The sequence below is a fragment of the Erythrolamprus reginae genome, chromosome 7 (genome assembly GCF_031021105.1).
Source record: "Erythrolamprus reginae isolate rEryReg1 chromosome 7, rEryReg1.hap1, whole genome shotgun sequence".
Classification (NCBI taxonomy): domain Eukaryota; kingdom Metazoa; phylum Chordata; class Lepidosauria; order Squamata; family Dipsadidae; genus Erythrolamprus; species Erythrolamprus reginae.
In genome coordinates, this window is record NC_091956.1 from 56,170,178 (window position 1) to 56,189,475 (window position 19,298).

Sequence of the window (19,298 nt, forward strand, 5' to 3'; positions counted from 1 at the left end):
ACTGTGGATTTACCAACCACGTCTGCTGGAAGTTTGTTCCAAGCATCTACTACTCTTTCAGTAAAATAATATTTTCTCACGTTGCTTCTGATCTTTCCCCCAACTAACCTCAGATTATGGCCCCTTGTCCTTGTGTTCACTTTCCTATTAAAAACACTTCCCTCCTGAACCTTATTTAACCCTTTAACATATTTAAATATTCTTCATGATCTTACCCCTTTCATCAAAATGATGATGGCAGTGCTGCACATTTTTTCTGATACACACACACAAATACACATACACACCAGCCTAGTTTTCATCACAGTGTGATTGAGAAATCGCGTACAATTTCTCTATGATTATAAAACAGGTGATTCCTTTACTTGAATACATTTAATTGGGTGGGTAAGTGAGATAAAGTCATGTCACAATCATAATCTGAAAAGACTATGATTCTACTACAAAATGTATAGCTTACGTATTCTTTCAGGGTGTTGTAGCTTATTAAAGCTTATTACTGCAACTTTGCCATCTAAGTATGACTAAAATAAATGTTACCGTGCTTGACTATTATATAATCTACAGAGTTATTGCAACAAGCTAAAATTAGAAGGGAACTTTGAGTCACTATTGACTCCTGGCAATTAGTCCATAAAGTTTTCTGGACAACATTTTCCAAAGAAGTTTGCCATTGTTTTTTCCTGAGGATGAGACAGACTGAATGGCCCAAAGTGGGCTTCCATAGTTAAATCTGGACCAGAACTTAGTGCCCTCAAAATGCTTAGCTACTTTTTCTTTTTTTCTCCCTGGTATGTAACTCCCAGACATGTAAAATAAATAATGCTGTTGCTTTTCATTTCCAAATTTTAAATACCTGCTTTCAAAAATAGCACCCAAAATAATACTTTAAACTGTAATCTGTAGAATGGATTTCTCAACCTCTCTTACTGGGACAGATCCTTTCATTATCTATCCCAAAGGATCCCAAAATCCTGCAGTAAGGAAGGCAACATAAATTGAAAAATATAACTGTATAAACACTCTCATAATTCTACATATAACTCTTTGCAAGGGAAGTTGTGAAAATTTGACTGTTTTATGGTCCTATGAATCAAAAGTGTTACTATAAAATATGTACTATTCGTAAACAACGCTCTCCTTCCCATATAATCCATCAATCTGTTATCTTTTCTTTTTTTAAAAAAAGTTGAGTTCTAAGCATTTCCCATACCTTTCAACTTCATCAATCTCAATTTTAAGTTGTAGGAGAAAAGCTGCCTGAATAATCTACTCACAAAGCTCATTTATTAAGCTATTGACTTTTAAAAATATTTACAAAATTGTTTGTACATTATAACACATTTATTGACCTCACTAAGTGCTAGTAGAAAATATTTATTGTGTAATTGGAAAAAGAAATTCTCTCCAGTTAGTTTCACAGAGGTTAGTAAAACTTATTTCCAAGTAAATGTTCTTAGAAGTATAGACTCCATCATGTCAGTCTCCCAGTGACATGAACTTAAAATATTCCTTTACAAAATATTAATAGTAACATTACAAAAGCTTCCCAGAACATTAAAATCATCCCAATAATATTTTGAGTAAGTTTTAATTGCAGCAGATTTAGAGAAAATTTAAACTTCCAGGATTAAAACGTTCATTTTTGCTTCGTTTGAATGTTTACATTACAAAAATATTAGAATATTAACATGTTATATGTTACGTTTCTAATCTACATTAATTTAAAAAATCATTAAACCTCCCCTCCCCCACCAGATTTGTTAACAGGGGTCAACATGCCACGTTCTGTGGGTGAAGGGAAGAGAACCTCTAGCTAAGTATATTTTTTTCAATATAAATTTATTTGGAGCCCAGCCTTTTACTTACCTAACAATAATGTTCAAGTTCTGAATTTCTCAGGCATAGAGAGTAAGGAAAATGCGGATTGCAGGAAAATTTTACTTAGACAACTGCCTTTTTAAAAAATTGAAAGGTTAGGCTGTCTGAAGCTGCTTGCCTTTAGGGGGTGGAGAAAAATCAGCTACAAGTGATTGGATAATACAGAGTTTACCCACCTTTTTGGCAAACAAATTAAAAAAAGTTATGGTATTCATTTATACCATTTAAGAAACCACACCAGCTTCTAATTTCCTCTTTAAAAAGCAAGCTGGATATCTGTTAAATGTATGTACACAAATAATAGACTAATAATTTTGTAGGTTTAATATTAACATAATAATTGATAAAACTGGTAAATTTATAAACACTATGCAAGTCAGTCCAGCCTAGGATTATGTACTCAGTTGTGCCAAACTTAAATAAGAAATTTAAAGTAATTTCTCATAGGGAGCAAAGCAATGCTAAGACACTATCTCATATGAACCACCATGCTAGCAGTAAGAAAAAAGGCAACAACATTAGGATTCAAAAACTATCAAACAAATAATGAGGTTTGGCTAATGATCTTAAACTCAGGATGGTGAACCTATGGGATGCATGCCACAGATGACACGCAGAGCCAAAGCAGAGGGAATGTGAGGTGTTGCCGTCAGTTCTAGTGTACATGTGGGCACTAGCCAGCTGATTTTCAGCCTTGGGGAAGGCTGTTTCACCCTCCAGAGACTTCAGGGAACCTTCCCTGAAACCCTGGAGTGCAAAAAACCCCACCCAATGGGCAAACTGGAAGTTTAGAAAAAGGGACTTCTAATTTGCCCATTGTACTGTTTTTTGCACTTCAGGGCTTTAGGGAGCTTCTCTGAGGGCTCTAGAGTGCAAAAAACAGCACAATGGGCGAAACGGAAGTCCATTTTTCCAAACTTCCAGTTTGCCCGTTTTTTTCACTATCCCAGATTTCAGTGAGGCCTGTGTGCATGCGCCGGAACGGTGTGTGTGGATTGTGTGCATGCGCAAGAGTAGTGTGAGGATACACATGTTGGGGGGGGCGGAGGGAATGGTATGGGCACATGAACGCCTGCTAGCATGTAAACCAAAAAAGGTTCACTATCAGTGCCTTAAACTGTCGGTCACTGAAACAAACATGTAAATAAATCTTGGCTTTTTCTGTATTAGTCTGCTTTCATAAATTACATTTCTAAATTAATTACATTTTTAAATTAATTAAATTAATTATTTGGGAGTCGTTTCTGCTTATTCTTACCCAATGTTAACTTGATATCTCTTTAAATTTGAGGAGCTATTCTTTTTATTCTGGATTTGGATAACTGGCATTTTTACAGTATAAGTATGGATGTAATAAATATATTCTACCTAATATTAATTTAGAGATGGAGATCTTCTGGCCAACTATCCAGATGATATCTTCCCATCTAGTTTGCTAAAGCGATTTCATTTCTAAATGAATAGCCAAATGGTGATTTTCAGAAAAAGGAAGCCAATCCATTGCTCTTTTGTTATATGGGGTCATTGACCATGGCGCCACAGGGCTCGTCCCGAATCCCCACCATCCAGGGGTCTCGGTTCAACTGAAGTGGACCCTATCCTCCTTGCAGTGGAGGTGACATTGGGCACGCTGTCGGGGGCCCGGTTGGGGTTCGGCAAACCCCGCCAGGCGAACTGACTTGGTCTCGCGCAGGCGGTGGTGTGAAGTCGGCTTGCCGACATTAGCCATGGGCAATCATCGCAATGCAGGAGATTGAAGAAGAGCAGTATCATCTGGGAAGAGAGCAAACAAGAAGCGTTGGATATATGAAGAAATTTTAAGTGGTGTGCTGGTGAGTCGGGAGTGCTAAAACAACTTAAAAGGAATGTTGAGAATTTGCTGCGACTGGAATTGGAAAAGACGGAAATGGGGTCGTAGCGGCTGTATAAGGATGAAGGCGTACAGCGACAGCATTAACACAGCGAAAAGCCTAAATATTTCTCTTCTTCTCTTGGAAAAGCTTTAATAGCTAAGAAAGAAGAAGGAACTGGGATCTGGATCGATTTCGTTTGGTGTTTGCTTGAGCGTTTTTTGTCTTCGTCGAAGTGATTTCCCTGGATATTTAAAGAAGGAAGTGATGTGTTAGCCTCGAATAGGATTCACCATCTTTGATTTGAGGAGCTACGGTAAAGAAGAAAGCATGGTGCTTACATCGTTACAGCAGAGAGGAGTACAAGCGGTGGAAGTGATGTGCCGGTGACTGGAGGCTGTTGGGGTCTGGATGGGTGTCAACATACTCAAACTCAACCCCGACAAGACGGAGTGGCTGTGGGTTTTGCCTCCCAAGGACAATTTCATCTGTCTGCCCATTACCCCGGGGGAGGAATTATTGCCCACCTCGGAGAAGGTCCACAACTTGGGCGTCCTCCTCGATCCACAGCTGACATTGGAACATCATCTTTCGGCTATGGGGAAGAGGGCATTTGCCCAGATTCTCCTGGTGCACCAGTTGCGGCCATATTTGGACAGGGAGTCATTGCTCAAAGTTGCTCATGCCCTCATCACCTCGAGGTTCAACTACTGCAACGCTTTCTACATGGGGCTACCTTTGAAAAGTGTTCGGAAACTTCAGATCGTGCAGAATGCGGCCGCGAGAGCTATTGTGGGGTTACCTAAGTTCGCCCACATCTAACACTTCGTGGCTTGCATTGGCTGTCGATCAGTTTCTGGTCACAATTCAAAGTGTTGGTAATGACCTATAAAGCCCTACATGGCATCGGACTAGAATACCTCTGCAGTCAATAAGGTCCCACAGAGTTGGCCTTCTCCGGGTCCCGTTGACTAAACAATGTTGTCTGGCGGACCCCAGGGGAAGAGCCTTTTCTGTGGCGGCCCCGGCCCTCTGGAATCAACTCCCACCAGAGATTAGAACTGCCCCCACCCTCCTTGTCTTTTGTAAATTGCTTAAGACCCACCTATATTGCCAGGCATGGGGGAATTGAGACATCTCCCCTAGGCTTCTATAGTTTTATGTATGGTATGCTTGTGTTGCATGGTTTTTAATGTGTTTTCTTTTAAACATTAGATTTGTCACATTGTACATTGTTTTATTATTGTTGTGAGCCACCCCGTGTCTGCGGAGAGGGGTGGCATACAAATCTAATAAATTATTGTTATTATTATTAATAGAGCTATACCATAAAAAACTCATTAACAAGATAAGTCATTAAATAAGTTTCCTTCCCTAGTTTAAACTTTTTTTTCCGGAGATATAATTGCTGGTGTCCTATGGAACGTCATGGAGCACTATGGTGTAAGATGCAGTGTTACGGAGAATCATGGTGGGCCATGTAGCGTGACGGAAAAGGAATTTGAGAACTAATAAAGAAAAAGGAAAAGACAACAGTACTATTTGAAGGGTATCAGCAGTGATATATAAATACTTTGTAGCAAGAGACTTTACTTTCTATTAAATTTTACTTTCTATTATTAATTTTAAATCAGATTGGACTGGACTTGAAATACGGGCTCATATTTAAATAAATATTAAAGAATTAAAGCCGTTTGGCATTGCCAATATTACTAAAGGAAGGTGCTCCTTGAAAAGATGGAATAATTAAAAGATGAAATAAATTAATTACAATTTTATAATTATATTAAGATGGAGATCTGGTGAATTAAGTGCAGCTCTGACCATAATAAAAATGGAATGTTAAGGGGATTGCATTTCGGTTTGGGGTTTTGTGTGAGTCGAAGAAAAGGGGAACTAACTGATTTGAATAAAAATGATGTGTGACTAAGAGGTTTATTAAGAACTCTTTGGATAAATTTAAACTTAGAGAATAAATTTTGAAATATTGCAATATTTGAAACATGGAATTAGGGAAATATGGAAACATTTAAATAAGGAATATAGAGTTGCGTTAAGTTATTTTTTAGGGTGAGAATATAAGAATACAAGAAAATAAGAAAACAATATTAAGGAATGTAGGGTACAATTAGTAGGTGTCTTATCAGATATAATTAACATGGAATAAGCATAAAAATGGAATTAGAAATGCAATGCATTTTGATGGATAATTAATTAATTGTTATTTGAGGTAAAGAATTTTGAAATAGAATTAAGAGATTTAAAACATTGTATTAAAATATAAAAGTTACTGATTTGCGATGTTGCGATTTCGCTGAGGCTTCCCTCGCTGGGAAACTCCACCTCCGGACTTCCGTTGCCAGCGAAGCACCCGTTTTTGCGATGCTGGGATTCCCCTGCTAGGATTCCCCTGCAGCATCGCAAAAATGCGGAAGTCCGGAGGTGGGTTTTCCCATGGAGGGGAGCCTCAGGGGGATCCCACCAGCGTGAAAATGGGCGCTTTGGCTGGCAACGTGTTCGTAAGGTAAAAATAGTTCACAAGAAGAGGCAAAAATATCTTAAACCCCGGGTTCGTATCTCGAAAAGTTCATATAACGAGGGGTTCGTTTAAGATGAGGTTCATATGACGAGGGGTTCGTTTAAGATGAGGTATCACTATATAGATCTAGGTCACAAGAAACTCCACAATTTTACGGAACAGTCCCAAAAACGTCATCTGAGTGCTATAAATTCATTGAACTAAAATCCAGGTCAACAGTTCCAAGTAAATATTGGAAATATAAGATGGCCTGCCTTGAGGAAGGGGTTAGACTAGAAGACCTAATCTCCTCCAGCCCTATGATTCTATGGTCTATGACTTTATTTTAACTTGTGCATTCTACTCAGAGGTAAATCCCACAATGAGTTTACTCTCAGGAAAATGGTGTAGGCTGACAGAGCAATTCAATACATGGTTTCCCCTCAACAGTTCTGAACCAAAGCAAATGATCTATTAACTAGGTATTTACTTTTAAGTACAAAGTAAACAGTCTTTTCAGTGGACAAAGTTGTTAAATGACTGCAGGTCACAAGGCAAACTGCATATGCACTATCAAAATGTTCCATTGCAGTCATGTTTATCTTGGGAGTAGCAAAATAGCATCTGTTGTTTTTGCCCCTCCATTAAGATTAAATCCTTGGACAATTATGTTCACATTTTTATCCCAGTGTGCTTTCAATGTAGCATAGCATTTCATTCCAGCATACTTTCCATTCAATACAGATTCTTCTTATAATTTTATTTGTCTTCTATTGTAATACATTTATGTTCTGAGTTATCTTGAGCACAGGTTTTGCAGGAAGGTATTACATATATTACACATACTGTACATGATGTAAAACATAGTTTAAGAAAACTGCTGTCATTTCCAGGGACCCAGATAGTTATTTATTAATTAGATTTCTATGCTGCCCTTCTCCACGGACTCCTGTATGTTAACAAACATACCTCGAAATTAATCCTTATATATTTTAATTAAAGAGCATTGCTTAATGAGTGTAACCTTACAAGGAAAGCTTGGGCATTTTCTTTGACTACAACTGGATTTAATTAAGCAGGTATGTACATAAATTCACTGTTCATACTTATCTATATGTTTGCCATTCTTAACCAAATAACTCTGGGCAGCTAACAAAACATGCACATAAAATAATAGAAGCCATAAAGCAATACACAATTCACAATAACTGAGGATCCTGTTGATGACTCACAGCTCTGAACAAAATATACACATCAGGCTTCACTAAGATCCTGGCCCCAAAGCCTGATGGAAAAGCCAAGTCTTCAAGGCATCCCAGGCTTAGGCCTATCAAGCCTATCTCAAGGCTGTTCCAAAGGCAGTTGCCGTGACAAAGAAGACATCCTTCTGGGTCACAATAGATAAAAAAAAACCAACCTTTTGGGCACTAAGGACCGCTTCCACGGAGAGAGATTTTACTGCGGATCTGAGGGGGCGTGGTTTTGTGTGGTGACTGTATCCCATGGAAGGGACTTCGCATGTTTGCGCCTACAAGTTTCCGGCATGCCATAGACCAGTGATGATTCATCGACCGGGGGCTGGGGACCCCTGCCCTAGATAACTGTTTTATTTTGGATGATAAGGAAGATGTGATATTAATACTAACACTAATTCTTAGCATTTCCATATTGTTTCAAGCTGAATTGCCATAGCACTCCAATAGTTTTATTTTCATTCCTTTTCTACCCTTCATTTAATACAGTATAAGGCAATTGTGTCTACCAATGATTTGTGCTAGTTTGAGTCTGTCTGAGTTCAGTAAACAGAATTTTATAAAGTATTAATTGTTTTCGACAGCTACTACCTTAGGGCTTTGGGCAAAAATAGTAATTTTAGCTTCCAAAGTTAGAACTGAAAGAAAACAGGCTGGAAATTAGAAATAATTAAGAAATAGTAACATGATAGTAACATCAGATGAGGCAAGAGGTTGTTCATAGAAACACCGATATCTTGAGCAAATACGGCCTTTTTTTAAAAAATCCATCAAAAATATGTCTGCATGTGTCCAAAGTAGCTGTGCAGCCCTTCCAGAACTTGCTGTAACAGTTCAACAAGAACAGTTCAAAAAAATACTGTACATCTTTTAAAATGACTGCAGAAATGCAAATGCAAATCCTTCGGCTCATAAGTGATTATAGATTCAGCAAGAGATTCAGAAGGTGCAAGAATAATCACATTTGTTGTACTAAGAGAGGCAAACCAACTTTGTATGATCCAAGAGAATAATTTCTAGTAACAACATCTATCTTTCACAAGCAGATATTCTTTAGTTATGGGATTTGCAGCATCTAAAAAAAAAATCTGGAACAGTACCAGACTAGGAGATATAACTACACTACATCATAATAATTATCAGAATAAATACACAGGGTCACTTTGCTCTGGTTTCCTATTATTTGCATGTTATGTAACTCCAGCTGTACGCGCATATAGTTTTTAAGCTAGTGCTCAGATTTTTTTTCAGTACAAGTTGGTTCAGAAAAAATGTATCCAATAATTTTTTTTGAACTGTGTTCTATACAAATTATACTGGTTGGAAACCAATATCGCCTTAAAATTAGTTAAATCAGAAGCAATTATGAAGTTTAACACCTAACAAAAGATACACTATATTTTTCAGACAATAAGATGCACTCCCCACCCACCCCCCAAAAAGTGGGTGGAAATGTCTGTGCGTCTTATGGAGCGAATATGCACCTGTTTTTGGCCTCCCAAACTCTCCATACATCCCACTTTTGTCCTCCCAGACATCCAGAAGTGCTCTGCAAGGCAAAAAATGGGCCCGTTTTTGGCCTCCCAAACCCTCCACACATCCTGTTTTAGGCCTGCTCAATGCAGAGGCCTCTGGAGGCCAAAATCAGGCAGTTTTTGCCTGCAAAGTACTTCTGCTTATTTCAATGGATTTGCAGCTGGCTGAAGCGTAGACATCAGAGAGTTATTGTTAACGGCGAGTATTCTGAGCAGAGTCAGGTTACAAGCGGTGTGCCACAAGGGTCTGTTCTGGGTCCTATTCTTTTTAATATGTTTGTGAGTGACATAGGGGAAGGTTTGGTAGGGAAGGTTTGCCTATTTGCCAATGACTCTAAAGTGTGCAATAGGGTTGATATTCCTGGAGGCGACTGTAATATGGTAAATGATTTAGCTTTACTAGATAAATGGTCAAAGCAATGGAAACTGCAGTTTAATATTTCCAAATGTAAAATAATGCACTTGGGGAAAAGGAATCCTCAATCTGAGTATTGTATTGGCAGTTCTGTGTTAGCAAATACTTCAGAAGAAAAGGATTTAGGGGTAGTGATTTCTGACAGTCTCAAAATGGGTGAACAGTGCAGTCAGGCGGTAGGGAAAGCAAGTAGGATGCTTGGCTGCATAGCTAGAGGTATAACAAGCAGGAAGAGGGAGATTGTGATCCCGCTGGTGAGACCCCATTTGGAATACTGTGTTCAGTTCTGGAGACCTCACCTACAAAAAGATATTGACAAAATTGAACGGGTCCAAAGACGGGCTACAAGAATGGTGGAAGGTCTTAAGCATAAAACGTATCAGGAAAGACTTAATGAACTCAATCTGTATAGTCTGGAGGACAGAAGGAAAAGGGGGGACATGATCGAAACATTTAAATATATTAAAGGGTTAAATAAGGTCCAGGAGGGAAGTGTTTTTAATAGGAAAGTGAACACAAGAACAAGGGGACACAACCTGAAGTTAGTTGGGGGAAAGATCAAAAGCAACATGAGAAAATATTATTTTAATGAAAGAGTAGTAGATCCTTGGAACAAACTGCCAGCAGACGTGGTAGATAAATCCACAGTAACTGAATTTAAACATGCCTGGGATAAACATATATCCATTCTAAGATAAAATACAGAAAATAGTATAAGGGCAGACTAGATGGACCATGAGGTCTTTTTCTGCCGTCAGACTTCTATGTTTCTATGTTTCTGGATGCCGGGGAGAGTAAAAACAGGACCCACAGAGAGTTTGGGAGGCCAAAAATTGGTCCTGTTCATGGTGCTTCTGGATGCTGGGGGAGGGGCAAAAATGGGGTGCATGGAGACAAAAAACTTTTTTTCTTGTTTTCCTCCTCTAAATCTAGGTGTGTCTCATGTCCAGTGCATCTTAGAGTCCAAAAATACAGTAAATAAGTATAAATGAACCTTCTAGGGGAAAAACTGTGCATGAATAGTATGCATGCTATGAATTAATCAACACAAAGTGAATAATTTATCCCAACTCAAAATCACATTCTTGGGCTGAATCAGCAACAGTATTTCTGCTTTCCTTTTTTTAAAGATGTGAGATTATTCCACTCTCTTAGCAAAATCGTACCTGCTGCACTGTGTAAAGCTTGTCACAAAGAGTTTAGCAGAACTTTGGAACAACAATGACATCTTTCTTATTTATTAGTGGAGAATATATACAAATAGATTTCACAATCCCTATTTTGCACTCTTTATCTCATTGTACTACTATAAGTTTATTCAGTCAAGCTTGATTTATGAGGCTTACATGGACCATTATTACTTGTATCCTTAAGATTTTTATTAATATTGTTTTCTCATTGCTTATTTGACCGCATGACACATTAAGTGTTCTACCTTATGGTTCTTGACAAATGTATCTTTTCTTTCATGTACACTGAAAGCAATGTTCCCTCTAATTTTTTTTCGGTGTGGGCGGAAAAGTATAGTGTCTGAGCAACAGGCGGCATAGAAAAATAAATAAATAAATAAGAAAAAAATTCCCTTCTTTTTTTATTAAAAGAAATTAATAATAAAACAAAACCAAAATCTATTACTATTATTATCTTCTCTTTTTCCATCCCTGTCTCCTCCCCCCTTGTGTGTGTGTGTTTGTGTGTGAACTCTTGAACCATTTCCAATTAGAGGTGAGCTATTGGAAATGGTTCAAGAGTTCACACACACACACACACACACACACACACAAACGGCTAGGGGTTTTTTTCTCTGTTATTATTTGGGTGCTTTTTACCATATGCTTTAAATCAAGAGTCATTTCTCTCTCTTTCTCTCTCCCCCTCTTGCTCTCTCTCTATTGCTTTCTCTCTCTCTCACTCTTTCTTTCTTTCTATCTCTCTTTCTTTCTTTCTCTTCTCTCTCTTGCTAGCTCTCTCTCCCCCCCTTTCATCTCTCTCTCTCTTTCTCTCTTGTTTTCTTTCTCTCTCTCTATTGCTTTCTTTCTCTTCTCTCTCTTGCTATCTCTCTCCCCCCCTTTCTCTCTCTCTCTTAGCAGCAGCATTGGGCAGTAGCCGTGGGGCAGCGGCAGGGTGATCAGCTGTGAGGCGGAGCTCTGGAACTGAGGCACCGACGGCGAGGGGGCTGCGAGAGCACTTTCTCCCAGCTCCCTCGCCGTCGGTGCCTCAGTTCCGGAGCTCCGCCTCACAGCTGATCACCCTGCCCTTCGGGAACGCCTGCCCTGCCTCTACTGCAGCCCCCTTGCTGGAAGTCTGGGATGAAAGCGCTCCCAGCGAAGGGGCTGCGAGAGGGGCGGGGCGAGCATTCCTAAAGCCCGCAGTGAAAGCCCTCTCTCGCAGCCCCCTGGCTGGCAGCGCTTTCGTCTCGCAGCCGCCACCGCTGCGGGAGAAGTCGCGCGCCAAGGCAGGAGGCGGCGGAGGAGAGGGGGCGGATCGGGCGGGGGGCAGGGCCGAGAAGCCAGGGGAGCGTTTGGCCGGAGGCACCGTGGGAAGGCAGGGGTGGCCGCGGCTCCCTTTCTTCCTACTGCCGCACATTTCCCCCCCCCTGCGGGCTGGCAGGGGGATGGGGAGCGCACGCAAATGGAAAAGGGCGCGCGCGGGGCATTTTGGGGGGTGCACGCACGCGCAGCTTACAGGAAACAGTGACTGAGAGCATATACACCAAGACAAATTCCTTGTGTGTCCAATCACACTTGGCCAATAAAGAAATACCTGACTCGTTCCCACCTGAACTAATGCATAAATAGAATTCTTCTATGCTTGTAAGTGATGATGTGTCTTTTTTTCTACCAGATGGATATAAAAGAAATAGATTGTAGCCTACTGAGAAAGTTGAAGAGAGGCTATAGGATAGAGGGAAATACATCTTGGGTCGATGCAATATTAGAATGGTTAGCATTTAGATGGGACTCCATCCATACTTTCAGAATTGGAAAGCAGACTAAGAAGGTTGACTTCTTGAAAACCCTCAAAAAGTCAACCTACTTCACTTTTATATCTTTGCAGACTGGTTCAAGAGTGCCTTCACATTTATATCGGGCTACATTAGAAGCATTGAGCCACTTAGACCAGCTGTCAACAACCTGTATCTTCCCAGTTACTTAGGTTTCCAAGTCACTCTCTTCCAATAATTCATGACATTACTTTTGCTGTAGTTGAGGTTTAGAAGGCTGGTCCCAACCATTAAATCAATAGTCTCCAGCCTCCTGTTAACTTGACATTTTAGGACGTGCAAGGACCACAATTGAAGGGCAACGAAGAGCAAATTCAATGGAAGGGGTTTTTTTTCTTGGTTGGGAATAGGGGGAGCTTTTGTAGGTTTATTACTTTTAAAAAATCAGTATTAACTTGTGTCCCAAATTTCAGTTATAGAGGAATGCAGGCTGCTACTCAGGCAATCAGGAATTTGACTTAGGCCATTAAGTTGCCCACTCCTTCATACAGCCTTTGTAGTTACACAAAAGGAAAAATTATGAGTATTCCCTCTCACTAACTGCTTCAGCTAATCTGCTTCTGAAACGCTCATCTCCAGCTTTTTGCTTCTACTCTTAAAATTTCTTGATTTTTCCCCCCTGTCTTTCATATCTCTTTTACGCTATCCTGGAAAGATAAAACTTCTTAATTATTAAACCTGCCAGCAGCACTACCTTAGAATCTATAGTCTTGTGAAAAATTTTAGGCTGCATACACCAGCATAAAAAGCTCCCAGAAGGAGCTTCTTGATTTTAAAGCACTATCTACAGGAGACTTCTAAGATGTTCCCGATTCATTTAAGAAAGATTTCTAGACTGCAGTTTCCCTCACTGGCCAGCGGAATAAATAAACTTTTTTTCTATCATTTGATGCATCTTGCCCCACAATTTTCTCAAGAAAAAAAAAATCTAGCAGAATTATATGTTTCTCTCCTCCATTGCCACAAATACATGCAAAATCTCTTCTCTGTCCCTTCCCAAAAAGGATAATTCAAACAAGTGTTAATGTGATTTGTCAAATTCATAATGTCCCTTACCATCTCAAAGCTGCATTTTAGAATATGGTACCAGCACCATTGTATTTTCAAACATTTTTGGAAATAAAAACATGCCATTACAGTACTGAAATTAAAGTGATTGTTTCAAACACAATGTAATATCTAATACAAGTAGTCCTCAACTTACAGCCATTTATTGAGCACTGTTCGAAATAATAGAACTGAAAAAAATGATTTATGACCCTAGCAGCATCCCCATAGTCATGTGTTCAAAATTTGGGTACTTGACAACTGGTGTGTATTTACAATGGTTGTAGTATCCCAGGATCATATAACCATTTAGCAATCTTCCCAGTCAGCTTCCAACAGCAAAGTCAATGGAAGAAACTAAATTCACTTAACAACCACATGATTCAGGTAACTATAGCAAACCTGTTGTAAAATGGGGTGCAAGCCACACAACAACTCTCTTGCTTAGTAATATAAATGCTGTGGTGGTAAGTCTATATAACTATATACTTATACCACTAAAATGTCTGCAGCAGTAAATACAGTATATCAATAAGTAACGTTTGCACTACAACATTCATATGTATGTAGTATATAAGCAAGGTCCACTGAGATAAGTGAAAATTAAGTCACGCTTAGGATATGACTTCCAGCTAAGAGTTAAAACAAAACCAAAAAACATTAAGAATATAGTAGAAATCAACCAACAATAAACATCATTTGGTAGTAATCATATAATTCTTTATACGTACATCATTGCCGTTTGAACGTTTAGTGCAGCTCAGTTATAAAACAAACAGCATTCTTTCCCAATATCTTTTATTTTAAAAAAAAACAGTATTTTTTTGTTTCATTACCAAAGGAACCTGCATTTTGTGAGACACAGCAAACAAAATTATAAATACCAAAACTTACCAATTTTTTTCAAATTGCACTTTCAAATTCTCCTTAAGTCCTTAGCAGGGCAAGAAAATGGTACTTTGAACGTTGTTTCCTTTTGCTTGGCTATCTTTTCACAAATAAATCACACTGGCACATTTACCAGCAACTTTGTTGATAGGTGACACTTCCAATTTAAAAGTAATCTCGTAAAATTATTTCATTTGGACAGTACATTTTTTTCTACAGGGAAAAAAAAGTATTTATTCCACAGACATAACTAAAAGCTACGAAGCCATAAAAAACAGTTATTTATTCTAGATTTTCACATGCCTAAATCAGTTATCTAGACTACTACTGTATCATCTGCCAAGTGCTGGATGTTCCTAAGCAAACTGAGGCCACTACTTATAATTTTCTTGGCAGTGTTCTACTCAGCTCCACCTCAAGCCACTTAAAAAAAAAAACAGACTGGAGGAGGAACCAGCCTTTAAAGGCATAGGCTTAAATTAAATCTTGCAGTCAACATTCAATGTATCTATTGGGGGGGATCCCCAGATTGCACTATCTATAGGAAAATTTGTAAGAGAAAAGAAAAACAAGCTCAGGAAACAGAAATGCAAGTAAGAACATCATGACTTAAACTTGCAGGTTTGAGTGATGTAAGGAGGGGGTGGGAGGAAACCTGGTAAACCACTTTAGAAACATTCTATTCAGAGAATAGAAGAACATTTTAGAACCCTTAAACAGTAATTCTCTCTTAATCCCCAAATTGGTTGTGTTGCTTTTATTGTTTGATTTAGTCAACCAACATTTGGGAGATACAAATGTGTTCTGATTTCATGAACTTGAACTTGGATTATCAGGGATAATGGAGCTAAATTGTATCAAACTCACATGTAAATTAAGTTACTAATTTGTTATTTTTATCCCTTATGTCCATAATAAGATAAACTTGAGACTTTAATATGAGATCAGCTGCAAGATACAAATATTTTCTACAAAAATGTGACAAACAGAAAACATTCATAGGTCTGTATGATCTTGCCTTATTCTTGCCTCTCCAGAAATGCATAGCAGTTGAAAATAGTCTGCTGTAATGACTTTCTAGAAAATTGCATTTTTATAATTGAAATGATTGGAAAATCCTCCGAGAATATCAATACATTGGGGGAAAATCACACAAAATTCTGCATATCTAAAATTGCATGGTCAGTATGAAATTTAAAAAGCTTTTGAAATATTTTCACAGTATTGTTTATTGACATTGCAATAAATAATAAACTCAGTGACAAACCACTTCAGTACATTCAAATTTAAGGAACTAAACCATGCTTTTATTGCATTTTTATTATGTTGTTTGTATCTGCATTTATGGACATTATGTATAAACCGGATAAGCTGATGATTTATCTGCATAGTAATTGGGTAAAATTTTAACCAGTGTCTTCATTCTTTTTTATTTCCCATAGATTAGCATTACTGGTTTTATTTAATGTGTTTGTGTGATCAAAAGCTTTGTTTTATTCTCTTTTTAAAATCAAAGATCATAATTATAGAATCTCAGTACTATATTGCTAAGAAAATAAGATTTTAAATTGATTTGTGGTGATCATTGTATATATACTGGATTTCAATGTAATAAGGAAAGCATTCATTTGGACCACATGTGATTCAAAAATATAAGAACTCAAATATGCCAAAGAAGAATTTGTCGTCATCGTATAAAGACAGCTGTCCCCAAACTTTGCAGCTTGGTGACATGGCTGGAGGGGAGGCAGGAGAACCGGGGTACGTGAACAGTGGGCTGGCACACATGCATGTACTTGCACAGCTTGATTTGTGCAAACAGTGGGCCAATGAGCTTATGCATGCACATGCAGTTCGACTTGCATAACTTGAGCTGTGTGCGCTTCTGTGGCCCAGTTCCAAATAGATTACAATCTGGTAATGGGCTGCAGCCATGGGGCTGTTCTGTATTAAGGAACAAGGTGCCATAAATGTCAATGGAGGTAACCAGTTGATGTTACGATGGACTGCAAAAATGTTACTTTTGATCTGTCCTTGAAGTTACACTGTGTGCTCATTGTGGATACTTGATAACAGGCTCACATTTACAACCTGTTGCAGGAGGCTACAATTTGCAAGTTTTTATTATTTATTTATTTATTTAACTCAACTTCTATGCCGCCCAATCCTGAAGGACTCAGGGTGGCTGTTTTCTGATTGAAAATGGCAAAAAATGCCCTTATAGTATTTTATCAATGACAATTAGACTTATATATCTCTTTTCAGTACAGCCCTCTCTAAGTGGTTTGGATTTTGGATGTGTTTAATGACCAATGAGAGTCTTTAACCATGGTGACTTGTTTTACAACTGTTGTAAAAATGGTCATAAAATCAACCTGGCCTTGACTTAGGGCTGCAATATTTATTTATTAGATTTATTAATAACTTAAGACTGAAATTCCAGGACTGAAATCATATGTTAAGGACTTTAAGGAGGTTATTTTACAGCACTTAGTGATCCAAGTAAAATATTTATTTCCCTCAAATGCACCTTGTCAGTGCAATATCAGAAGTGTTATGAATTAACTACATTCCAACATGAAGAAATAATAATCTATCATAATAACCAGTTTGGTCTAATGCCATGATGGCGAACCTTTGGCATGTGTGACACAGGTGGTACGCAGAGCCATATCAGAGTATTCCCTATGACAGATGCAGCATATATGTGCACACAAGCCAGCTGATTTTCAGCCCTGGGAAAGGCTATTTTTCCCTTTGAAGTGCAAAAAAACTGCCTAAACATTAAAGAAAACGGACTTCTGGTTTTCCCATTGTGCTATTTTTCAAACTATGAAAGTTTCAGGAAGCTGGAGTGTGAAAAACAACACAACTAACAAATCAGAAGTCCATTTTTTTGAACTTCTGGCTTGCCTGTTTAGACATTTTTCACCACCCCAGGCTTCAGTGAGGTCTGTGCGTATGTGTGGGGATGGGAAGGTTGTATACGTGCACAGGGGTAGCACAGGGGGGCTGCACATGTGAGGAGGAGAGAATGGGTGTGGGCACGTGGGCATATGCTAGCATACGCACACACACACCCTTTTGTCACGTGAACCAAAAAAGGTTCACCATCACTGGTCTAGTGGCTAAGGCACCCAATCTAGAAAGGAGTAGACTGTAAGTTCAAGTCTTGCCATAGATACCTCACATGGTTCTTACTGTGGGGAAAATCGGAGGAGGAGGATATGTTCACCACCTCAAGTTATTTGTAAATAAATGGAAATGTAAACTGCAGGAAATAAACAATACAACATCACATGCTGTTTTCCTTATTTAGCAGTTGTTGCTATAGCATGAAGGCTAATACAGTGGTACCTCTACTTACAAGTGCCTCTACTTACGAACTTTTCTAGATAAGAACCGGGGTTTTTTGCCTCTTCTCAAGAATCATTTTCTTACAAACTCGAGCCTCCGAAACTGTAACTGGAAAAGGTGGGGAGAAGCCTGTGTGGGGCCTCTGTAGGAATCTCCTGGGAGGAAACAGGGCCAGAAAAAGCAGAGAGAAGCCTCCATGGGACCTCTCTAGGAATCTCCTGGGAGGAAACAGGGCCAGAAAAAGCAGGGAGAAGCCTCCATGGGACCTCTCTAGGAATCTCCTGGGAGGAAACAGGGCTTCCAGCCTCCCTGTGGTTTCCCCAATTGCACGCATTATTTGCTTTTACATTGATTCGTATGGGAAAAATTGCTTCTTCTTACAAACTTTTCTACTTAAGAACCTGGTCACGGAACAAATTCAGTTCGTAAGTAGAAGTACCACTGTATATGTGTCCCAGGATAATGTTACAGGCTACCCATCTGAATTGGACACCAGGATGAGAGGTTTAGTCTTCCGAGCTTTCAGAGTCATGTTGGAACCTATCTTCAGGGAATTTTTCTTTACCACAGAGGTCTTCAAACTTGGCAACTTTAAGACTTTGGACTTCAACTGCCAGAATTCTCAAGCCAGCCCTGCTTTACCAGTATGTAAACCCCTGATTCCTGTGACCGACCAGATTGGATCCTGCAGTTATTGCTATCTTTTTAAAAACAGAATGTTCTAAGTAGTCATTATTTTTCAGCTCCTTCTGGAGGTACCGCATCCTTCATTCCTACAACATGTGGTTCCTGAAATGTTTTAGTGTCACATAACAGGAAGATTTCAAATATTATATTTTCCCCATGCATGTGTTGAATGCAAACCCACAGCCTTCTTTTGGCTCCAGGCAGGCTTGTTCCATGGTTATTTCAGTCAGTGGAGAAAATTGCAACATATGCTTGGGTTAGCAGAAGGTCATTTGACGCAGGCATGATGTGATCACCTTGTAAATCTCTCATCAAGTTCCCAATGTATTTTATAAGGTACATGGTTTAAAATGCATAGCCATATAATTGTACCTGCATAAAACAGTTAAAAATGAGTGGAACTTCATTTCCATGCTTTGCATAGGAAGCAACATTCAAGTGATTGCTTTTATGTTGGCAAGGAAAATGCCATGCTGTTACTGATACATTAAGTGCTATTTAAAGTAAAGCATGCACCTTGAAAATGGAACTCTCTGGCTTTAGTTGCCTAAGATATAAATAAATGTTTCTTTTACTTCCAAGGATAATTTATTTTATCTTGAAATGACGATTACAGATTAAATGTGAAGGAATGGATTAGACGTCTGCTTTCTTTAATGTCAGAGGCTAACTTTGCAAAATAAACGCAGGTTGAGAGGTTGAAATTAAGTAAACCAAGAACACATTGTGAAAAATGGACTACTTCAGCTGGTCTTCCTCTTCTCCAGTCTTCTGGGGTGGGGATGGGGTGCCAGATACAGGTGGAAGATGCCAGCTGTATTAGGACTAGGAGACAATGATTTGAACACAGGATCTTACACAGG

General features: G+C 38.8%; 1 protein-coding gene across 3 annotated transcripts in view; it reads right to left on the bottom strand.

Annotated features, from left to right (window-relative positions):
* SLC7A2 (solute carrier family 7 member 2) overlaps window positions 1-19,298 on the bottom strand; it is a 48,418-nt gene that overhangs the window by 19,865 nt on the left and 9,255 nt on the right. Inside the window, exon 2 of one of the 3 annotated variants that reach the window (XM_070757623.1) lies at window positions 14,398-14,604. The exons of 1 other annotated variant lie outside the window; for it this stretch is intronic. The gene's annotated coding sequence lies outside the window, so the exon portion shown is untranslated. Of the gene's footprint in view, window positions 1-1,869; window positions 1,953-14,397; window positions 14,605-19,298 lie in introns of those variants that run through there. One more of the 3 variants, XM_070757626.1, reaches the window with a different exon arrangement.